Source organism: Kryptolebias marmoratus, linkage group LG6 (genome assembly GCF_001649575.2).
Source record: "Kryptolebias marmoratus isolate JLee-2015 linkage group LG6, ASM164957v2, whole genome shotgun sequence".
Taxonomy (NCBI): domain Eukaryota; kingdom Metazoa; phylum Chordata; class Actinopteri; order Cyprinodontiformes; family Rivulidae; genus Kryptolebias; species Kryptolebias marmoratus.
Genome location: NC_051435.1, coordinates 31,150,016 through 31,161,102, shown reverse-complemented (window position 1 = coordinate 31,161,102; position 11,087 = coordinate 31,150,016).

Genomic DNA, 11,087 nt, shown 5'->3' with positions numbered 1-11,087 from the left:
ATCATCAAAATTAAACGAAATAAACATTTGAAATATATGAGTTTGTATGTAATGTATGAATATAATATACAAGTTTCACTTTTTAAATGGAATTACTGAAATCAATCTACTTTTTCATGATATTCTAATTTTATGACCAGCACCTGTATAGACAAACCAGTAAAGCAAAAGCTTTGCCTTTCAACTCAACTCTTTTTACCTCGACAGACTGAAGGAACACCCTCATTACTACAGACAAGGCCCTCATCTATCTTCTGCTTCATCCTACTGTCACTCATAAACAAGACTCTCATATACTTGAACTTCTCTGCTTGAGACAGAGACTCATCCCTGACACAGAGTAAGCATTCCACCTTTTTCAAGTTGGGGGGCAGCTTGGCTTAGTGGGTGGGGTGGTCGTCCTCTAATCAGAGGGTTGGGGTTTGATGCCCAGCCCTTCCTGAGTGCCAAAGTGTTCTCGGGCAAGGCACTTTACCCCCACTGGGCACCAACATGCTTCTTCTAAGCATATTGGTGCCCACAAAACAAGTTTTGTTAAGAAGAATACTGGTTTGAAAACACATTTTTTGGGGGTGTATGGAATGATGCTGTCGGGAACTCAAGCTCCAAATTTCACGAGGGGAATCCCCAAGCTTTACAATGATGTCACACAGTCTTCAAGAAGTTTCCCATCCAGACAGCTACAGACTGCTGGTGCTGGTCTGACACCGGGTACCAGTCAGACAGTGGGAACCAGCATGTGCCGGTCTGACAGGTGGTGGTTCTTCATTTGAAGGTTTATATTTCAGGTGGTCCTCTTCAAAACGTTAATTCCACAGTTAGTCACCAGACTTTGGGTTGTAATTTTCACCAGGAGTTAAACTAGCCTTATCCATCAAACTTTGTTGCCCTTTGGGAAGCTGAAGAATGACACAGCTGTTGTAGTTTTGGGTAGTTCTTACACAATTAATTGAAATGCACTGAACCATTTCACCTGCACACTCTTCATATTTGCTATTTACTGCCTTGTTCACATTCCTGTGCTTAGCAAGTGATATGTCATTTGTCAAAAATAAATAAATTTATAAATAAAATTTGAGTGATCACGCAAAATGCTAAAGAGACCTTAGTAATATTTTCAATCTTTGAATATTCATTTTAAACTAGATTTTTTTTAATGAATCTTTGAAAACAAGCACCTTTTTTTAAATTGATGTTAGCTTTAAAACACATTTCATTTTCCCCTTAAGCTTCAAATATATACAGTCTTTTGAGAGTGACACTTGATACTTGCTGAATACTTTTATTTTGAAGTATTAAAGGAAGTTGTGTAAGTCCTGCTGTTGTTTTGATGCTGCTATCAGAGTAATACCTTGTGTAGCAATGTTTTGTATCTTTTTTTTTATTTTACCCAGTATGAACACTTATAATCCTCGGCTACAGCTGCTATTGGTCCCATACAGAATATCAGAGCAAGCAACACCTGAGCATGGCAGCAACAGCAAGTTGCTGTTAAAAGGCTAGAGGGAAGCCTCTATTCACACCAGCAAAGTATACAACCTATACCATTAGCATCACACTGCGTATGTTAGCGTATCAGATATGTAAAGAGATGTTGTGATGTTATTTTCTCATAGCTACATATCTTAACATGCTGTAAAATCACAAGGCAGTGATAGAGGTGTTAAGGCCCCCATTACACAGGATGATGTCTCTGCTAAACTCTCCATGGAATGTAGCTGGATTAAACTAAATCTGGCTAAACTGCTTTCACTGCTGACCAAATAAGTTCTTCCTGCTATTTTTGAGGTGCTCTTTTGCTCCCTCACCAGGCTCTAAGTGCCCGGCCAACATGTCTGTTTCTGCCTGCTTCAGGATGCAGCTACAGGCTAGAAGATCACATCATACTAATACAGCCCTACAACCACAGGTATGACATTTGTGCTAAGTTGTTTCTGTGACCTTGTTACAGTCACAGTTGCAGCCCAAGCATGACATCAGAATGGACAGCTCTGATTCAATCAACAACTAAGTTATGCCAGTACACCCACAAGCAGATCCCATATCATGGATGCACTACCACCATGATAATAAACCACCACAACCTTAGAATAGAGGTTTATTGCATGCTCAAAACCATTGTGGACCTTTCTGTGATGTTTTGGGTTTTTCTTTGTCTGTCTTGGTTTTTGTTAGTTATCTTGTTTTCCTTTTTGTACTGTCTCTATTTCCAGTGTTTTTCCATTCATCCTCAGTCTACGCTTGGTTTTCTGCCACACCCACCTCCACCTGTCAGTAATGTGTTCTTCTCCTCCACTCTCCGCTGGTTCATTGCTTTTGGTTCCTTGCTTGTTGTACTTTGTTCATGTTTCGTTGCTTCATGCTCTGCCTGTTTGTCTTATACTTAGTTCCAGTTTTTGCTGCCACGTCAGCCTTTTTGTTTTTGTTTGTTTTTATTTAATAAATTAGTTTTCTTAAGATGAGTCTGCACTCTGGGTTTGCCTTCTTCTCCCCTGCCGTTGGCACTTTCACACTCTATCACACACCATCACACACCTGAAGCCTCACCAAAACCCTGCAAAGATCATCCAGCTTCTGAATGATTTTTTGTTTTATTTTTTTAAGTTGCAGCAGGATCATTTAACAATTCATTCATCACCAGATCCTCAGTGGTTTACTCCACTGTGTTGTGTTATATTGCAGAGTCACAGGAGTTAATAAATTTATCATTAAGAATTAAACATCCTGAAAGTCAAAAACAACCAAACAACTAAAACTTGATGTAGCTTTGTCATACGTTTAATCTACATTATGAGCTAGAGATGTGATGTTCACAAACAAACCAAATTTGTTGACTGCCTGTTTGTTTGTTTGTTTGCTGTGTTTAACACAGATGCACACACAGACTCCTCCTTGCTACCCCAATGAGTGAGATGGAGGATGCAGTGACAAGTGGAGTAGAGTACTCATGTGGTGCTTGCTTGATATGCAAATATCTCATGATATCATCTGTGTTGTCCATATTGCCTTCATGCCTAGTAGGCATGTGGTCTATGAAGACAGTAGTTGGACATGCTTTATTAAAGTGAGTGGCTGCCAACTCAAAAAAACCCAAACTGACTAGTCTGAGCTGAATAAAACACAGCAGCATCTGGATGCACTTTTCTGATGACAAAAACAGCAAAGTGTAATATTTGCCAGAAAAGAGAAAAAAAAACATTTAAGTCCTGATTCAATCAATGACCAAGGTCAAAAAATAATTTGCTTCAGCAATTACACCTGACAGTGAAAATGGCAAAGTTAAGATCAGACATTAAACTACTGATCATTATTTCATTTGACATGTGTGGACCAGATTTTAAAATATTTCATACTCTGGTATCCCGCCAATAGAATATATATTGTAGGTCTGTTTAGGTTTGAATGATTCTGATCCAAATCTTACCCTATCATTTCTACCAGTGATAATATCTCAGATGTTGTGGTGGTTGTAAATAAAATAAGGAGACACTGATAAAACTCATGAACTTTATTAGAAATGTTACTCCAGGCTCCATTACAGGACTGTGTTGAGTCTTATCGTCTTGCAGTCGTCCCTTAGCCATCTTCAACTAGTCCAAAATGCTGCAGGCTGACTTTTAACTAACACTTCCAGACACTTTATTCTCTCTCCACTGGGTTCCAGTCCATTTTAGAATGGATTTAAAACTCTTATTGTTTGCTTTGAAGTTCTTAATGGCCTTGACCCACCTTATTTAGCTCATTTAGTAGGATGAGAGGACCTTAATGTCAATTATTATGTCTTTACTATATGTTCCAAGGTGTTAAAAGGGTCTTTTCTTGGCCTTTTCAGTCATTGCACCTAGACTGTGGGACCAGCTTCCTCAGGACTTGCGCTCTCTCACTGATCTGGGCCTTTTTAAAATCCAAAATTAAAAACTTTTTTATTAAGGCAGATATTTAATACCTAGTGGCACTCTGGCATTTTATTCCCATTCTGTGAACATTTTATTAGTTTTTTTGTTTGTATTGTTCTTAACGTCTGTTTTAACTTTTGTACTGTGACACATTTTGATCATCTTATGGTTGTTGTAAAGGGTTATATAAATAAATGTTGATTGACTGATTTATTGATTGAAGCCTGGTAGTTGTGAAGCATTTCAGTAACTGCAGGTTTCCAGGGTTAGGCCAAGAAAGAGCACCACAGATGAAGAAGTACAGAGCGGGTCAGAAAGAACTTCATTGTGTCTTCATGGATTTAGAAAAAAACATGATAGGGTGCCGAGACAGGAGCTGTGGTGTTGTATGAGGAAATGTTGAGTTGCAGAGAAGTATGTTAGACTGGTATGAGGAAAGCAGAAGAGTGGTGAGGTGTGCTGAAGGAGTGACAGATATCTTCAATGAGGAGGTGGGACTGCATCAAGGATTGTCTCTGAGCCCCTTCTTGTTTGCTCTGGTGATGGACTATGATGGACTATGATGTTTGCAAATGACATGGTCTGTGGGAAAAACAAGGAACAGTTGGAAGAGAACTTGGAAAGGTGGAGGTATGCACTTGAAAGACGAGGAATGAAAGTCAGTCTTAGTAAGACAGAGTATATGTGTGTGAATGAGAGTGAGGCAGGTGGAATGGTGAAGCTACAAGGAACAGAGGTCATAAAGGTGCAGGACTTCAAGAACTTAGGGTCCACTGTCCAGGAAAACAGGGAGTGTGGTAAAGAGGTGAAGAAGAGAGTCCAGGCAGGATGGAGTGGATGGAGAAAAGTATCGGGAGGCAACAAAAGGGTGGCAACAAAGGTCAAAGGAAAGGTTTACAAGACAGTGGTGAGACCAGCTAAGTTGTATGGTTTGGAGACAGTGGCATTGACAAAAAAAAACAAAAAACAGGAGACAGAACTTGAAGTGGCAGAGCTGAAGATGTTGAGGTTCTTCTTGGTAGTGACAAGGATGGATATGATTAGGAATGAGGTCATCAGAGGTACAACACAGGTTGAACAACTGGGAGATAAAGATAGAGAGGCCAGACTGAGATGGTTTGGACATGTGCAGTGGAGGGACAGTTTGTGTTTTGGTAGAAGGTTGGTTAGAGATGCAGCTGCCAGAATAAAAACAAAGTAGAAGACCAAAGAGGTGATATATGGATGCAGTCAGAAAGGACATGGATGTAGTTGGAGTGAGGACAGAGAATGCAGAAGACAGAGTTAGATGGAGGAGGATGACTCGCTGTGGCGACCCCTGAAAAGTGAACAGCCAAAAGAAAAAGAAGATCTACACATCTCTTTGCCTGAATAAATTATACACTTGTTCCAATGTGCCTAATCCCATGTTCAGTCATAAAATCAGCATAAGCAGAAGATGTAAACTATAGTCTGTTATCAGCTGTGATGGTGCAAAGATTTCCTTCAAATGCAAAAACAGAAGTCAGGAATGCCTTGACAATGTTAGGGTGATGACAGACCTGCAGTCATAAGCTCCATGTTTAAATGTATCCGCAATGTTGACAGCAGTGTGGTGAAATTTACCCTTTGGAAACTTGACAGATTGTAATAGTGTAGAAAAAACACTAGCAGTTTTGTCACATGCCTGACAGATGGCACATGATGACAGGACTGTGTAGACTAAATCATCCATATGTGGCCACCAGTAAAACTCTCTGAGGTGTTGTGCAGTGTGAACCACGGACCGGTGTACTTCGTGAGCCAGGTGCACAACCTTTTTTGCAGAGACTTGGGAGCTACAAGACATTTTCTATGAAATTTAGTCATGTCTCTTAGTTGTCAGTTCATGACACCTAAGGAAGCATGGTTTGATTTCCTTTGGAAGGGGCATTTTCACATCCTGAGTGGATGATTTGTTCAGAACAGTCTTCACATTCCGCTTTAAAATCAGCAAGTAAGAATGCAGTCAGGAGAGAAGCGATTTCTACTATCTCTGACATTAAGTCCTGTTCAGAATTTGGAGCTGCATTAGTGGTGCAGGTTTTGGCAAAGGGGCTGCACTGTGTTATGTACCTTGTGAATGAACACTTTAACACATCCGAGATGGTAGGCTGAAGCAGAATCAACATTATTCACCATGCATGTTGTTGTGTCAGTGGAAAATTCTTCTGCATCATCCCTTTTTAATAAAAGTCTGCAGTGCTCTAATCAGGTCCAGGCCCAGTAGTAATTATCCCAGGTTCACTATATTGAATAGTGATAGGACTTTTTTGCTTTGATTTGCTACTCCTGCTGTAGCTTGTAGGTAGCCAATTACAGGTTGCTCACAGGAGCTCAGTGAATTCCATCGTGGAACTGTCGTGGAACAGTCGTGAAATTTCCTTGCTCCTAAATATTCCACAGTCAACTGTCAGCTGTATTATAAGAAAATGGAAGTGTCTGGGAATGACAGCAACTCAGCCATGAAGTGGTATGCCACGTAAACTGACTGAGCGGAGTCAGCGGATGCTGAAGCGCATAGTGTGAAGAGGTCGCCAACTTTCTGCAGAGTCAATAGATAAAGACCTCCAAACTTTATGTGGCCTTCAGATTAGCTCAAAAACAGTGCGCAGAGAGCTTCATGGAATGGGTTTCTATGGTCGAGCAGTTGCATCCAACCCATACATCACCAAGTGCAATGCAAAGCGTTGGATGCAGGGGTGTAAAGCACGCTGCCACTGGACTCTAGAGACGGATTCTCTGGAGTCCAATCACGCTTCTCCATCTGGCAATCTGATGGACAAGTCTGGGTTTGGCGGTTGCCAAGAGAAGGGTACTTGTCTGACTGCATTGTGCCAAGTGTAAAGTTTGGTGGAAGGGGGATTATGGTGTGGAGTTGTTTTTCAGGAGCTGGGCTTGGCCCTGTAGTTCCAGTGAAAGGAACTCTGACTGCTTCAGCATACCAAGACATTTTGGACAATTCCATGCTCCCAACTTTGAGGGAACAGTTTAGGATGGCCCCTTCCTGTTCCAACATGACTGCGCACTAGGGCACAAAGCAAGGTCCATAAAGACATGGATGAAAGAGTTTGCTGTGGAAGAAATTAACTGGCCTGCACAGAGTCCTGACCTCAACCCAATAAAACACCTTTGGGATGAATTAGAGCAGAGACTGTGAGCCAGGCCTTCTCATCCAACATCAGTGTCTGACCTCACAATTGAGCTTCTGGAAGAATGGTCCAAAATTCCTATAAACACTCCTAAATCTTGTGGAAAGCCTTTCCAGAAGAGTTGAAGCCGTTATAGCTGCGAAGGGTGGGCCAACATCATATTAAACCCTGTGAATTAAGAATGGGATGGCACTCAAGTTCATATGGGTCTGAAGGGAGGCAAGCAAATACTTTTGGCAATATAGTGTAGATACAAAAGCTCAAGTGTCTACATTTAATTCTGGGACTTGGGAGTTTCCTCGTGGTGCTTCAATGTTCATTTTGTATGTGATTTTATCAAATGCTGCAGATATGAGTTTAACATCAAGACTTCTAACTCACCACTTATCTCACTGCAGCCACAAATGATTTGCATACTTTTGCAAAATGTTCCTTTTTTCTCACAGCTATCACATTTTACTTTTAGCCAGGTATTTATCTGATCCACATTTGAACCTGTGACATTGTTTTTTAATGACTTGCCTGTTTATAATGAAGCCAGAATGAGGTTTCAAGTGTTTGAGCTGTTTGTGCCACTCTTTTCCCTCAAAAAAAGAGCACATGCTGCATCCGCAGTCTGTACAGGTGCAGTCAGGACTGTACTAGCAGTGTAGCATTTTTAACTGCTGCTTCCACTTGACATGCAATAATTTGGGCTTTTTATCACCAGATAAAATGAGTTACCTCAAATTGGCTTGATAAAAAACAAATCAGTACAAAAATGAGCCAATCTCTCTCTGGAACAGCTCTTTGAAAGGAATGGATCCGCAAAATCCAGCTCCCTTCAAGGATCTGTAAATTATTTCATTATTATGAGCATAGGAGCCTCCTCATTTGAGCAGGAGGAGCAGCTGCCCTCTTTTCCGCATCTTCCCTTTTTACATTGAGGTACAAACTAGCGGTTTTGCTTCCTGATTTCTGGACCTAAAATCATTTTATCACTCCCAGAAACAAGAAAGTGTTTAAAGTGTTTACTGATGACAGTGTTACTTTCGTAGTTACAAATTAAATTAATTCCCCTATCTTTGAGTTGGTTGAGTCCAACTCAGCTACACCGGTTACTGCTAGCTCGCTACTCAGACAGCATTCAACTGTGGAGATTAGAGAGAAAGCAAAGTGTTTCTTGAAGAGTTAAAACTGTGCTGCAGCCTTTTCTGACTATGAATCAGACATAATGGAGTAAAATCTCTGAGAAATATCACCCTATTTAGGAGCGCAAGACATCCACAAGTTCATAAGAAGGAGGAAAATAGATCATTTTATTCTGCTCTTATCTTGGAGCTCATACGCAGGTGTGTGAGACTCAGTGTGAGTGTTTTTGAACTGAACAGATGTCTACGATAACATTGGACTAAATGTGGCCTAAAAGTGAAAGTTTTGCAAATGTCTGCTTTTGGTTTCAAATCAGCATTTAGTCACAGTTTGCTTAATAAGAAAACAATAAACTGAGAATCTGTCTGAAATTCATAGCCAGGTCTCACACGTGAAAGCACATTGCAGTTTCTGTTGCACAAATCAGTAATGTCATCAGGAAAACATTACTTTGCTGTCTTCAATGTGATTCTAGTAATATTAAGATTTGTTTTTCATTTTTGATTTTGCTCTTTTATTTTATAACACAATCAGGTATTCGTGATAATGAGCCTGTATGTGTTGGACACGTGCTCAGCAGATCCTTTATAAACTATGCTAGTAACAAATTTCACTCTTTTGTAATGTTATAGCTTGTCTCCATTTATAATGTCTTGTTTATATTAACATCAGTAAATCCAATGACCATATATTTGTCTCTGGCCTGCAACATATTTAAATTTAGATTTTGCCTTGATGTTTTCCTCATCCTAACCAGGTAATTTTTTTTTTATCTGGTTAGTTTATCCTTTCTAAAGCATAAAGCGGTTTTAGGATTAGATTTACTGAGCAACCTAACTTTGGTCTTACTCCAGCATTGGAGCAGAAACATGTAGCAGGTTCTGCATGTTCTGCAGGTGCTTTAGTAACAGAGGGATCCAGTTCACTCAGTTACATTTACAGAAAGATTGTTTTTAGACAATAAAATCCTCAGATAGGCAGCAAAGGAAACAATATATATAAAAATCTATTTATCTAACCCTAATTAATTATTAAGCTAATCCCAGTTTTTTGGATGAAGAGAAATGTAATGCTATGCATGTCTGTTCAAGATGGTGTATAATCTTTGTGTGCATTTAAAATTGCACTGACACGCATTCTACTTGATAAATCAAAATGAAATCATATGACTTATTAAATTTAAATTTCTGAAAAAATGTAGAAAAATTCCAAGACAATATTTTCTGCAGAATTTTAATAAACTGTATAAGAAAAAAATCCTTTTTATTTCTTTGTTGTGATTTTAGTGAAAGTTGCTATAATTACATTGTAATTCTGTCCACCTGCTGATGGCCTAAATGATTTCTGATCAGATTTACTAAATGATGGCCAACGTAAATCAACATTTTTTTATCCTCTTATATTAAACAGCACTCCTAGTATTTATTTTTGGACAGACGTCTTCAGTTACTGTCCAGTAGATGTACACACACAGGCTCACACAACAAAAATAACACTCAAGAGTCCACTCTGAGCGAGTGACTAAACACAAACACATGACAGAGAGCGGCTCTCTTCTTCTGTTTCTGAGTAAAAAAGATAGTTTTCCAACAACAACAGAAACTCACACAAACACACTCTTTCATACCCTCAGTGGGGGGCAGGGTCCTGGAGACTGGTGACAGAACCCTCAATGGAGCATTAGATTATGGAATAGCAGTATGAGGCAAGAAGACAAGAGGAACACACAAAAAAACAAAGGAACAAAAAATAAGAGTGAGCAATAATAGATTGAAAAATATTAGATTTATATCAAAATTTAAAAAAAAATGTTAAAAAGAGCCGATGTTGAGGAGTGACGGGAGAGATGGATAGAGACAAAAAAGTGCAAAAGGGTGAGAGTGCAGAGAAAGAAATGAAGATATCAGATAAATCTCAAAAAGCAGACTTACAGGTGCTGTTTTGTGCTGTTCACTCCTTCAGAAGTTTCATGGAGAAATCAGAAGAAAGCTTTAAAAAAGGTTAAGAAAAAACAGAAGAATATCAGGTGAGGTCACAAAGACATAACTACAATATAAGCAGATGTTTAAAAAAATAAAACTGAATAGGATTTTGTTTAGTAATATGCATACAGCAAGTTATGTGCCTTTGACACAGAATTATCACTCAAGTTGTAAGTTATTGAAAAATATATTTTTTAATAAATAAAAAAAATATAAAAATAGAAGTCTGGATTCATTTCATGAGTCATTTCATGAACACAGAACTACATAAATACACACAAATAGGTGTGTGTGTGTTTGGGCAGTGAACTTGCATGGATGCATGTATTGGTGATTCAGTAACACACCAGTGTGTTTGGACAAACACAGCCCTCTACCGCCATCTGCTGATGTTGGCGGTATGGGAAGATGCTGAGTTGTCATATAACAAAAAAGTGGAATCAAAAATAAAATAAAATAATCAAACTTCCTTTGAAGAATACACAAGGACAAATGAATCACAAGTTTACTGCAAATATATATAAAAAAACATGATTAAATTGAGTCGTGAAAAGACTCAATATTATCTGGAAATATTTATTTAGGATAATAGCTTAAAAAGCCTAATAATTCCATTCTATAGTCAGTGCAGATGGGAAGGAAAATTATTTAATTTAATTTATTTTTTTTCTGGTTTTGAAAACATTAATTTCTTTGGGATGAGGAGTGTTGTTTAACTTCCAAAATATATATGATTTTATGTGTTTTAGAAATTTTGTAAGATACAATAGTAACATTAACTAGAAAGTTCCTGGAGAAACTTTGACGGGGCCTGCCACGGTGTGCGTCCGTGCTGAACCAAGATGGCTCCAAGAGCTGATCAGTTGCAGACAGGAATCATAAAGTGCTGATCCTTGAGAGGAGAGGAT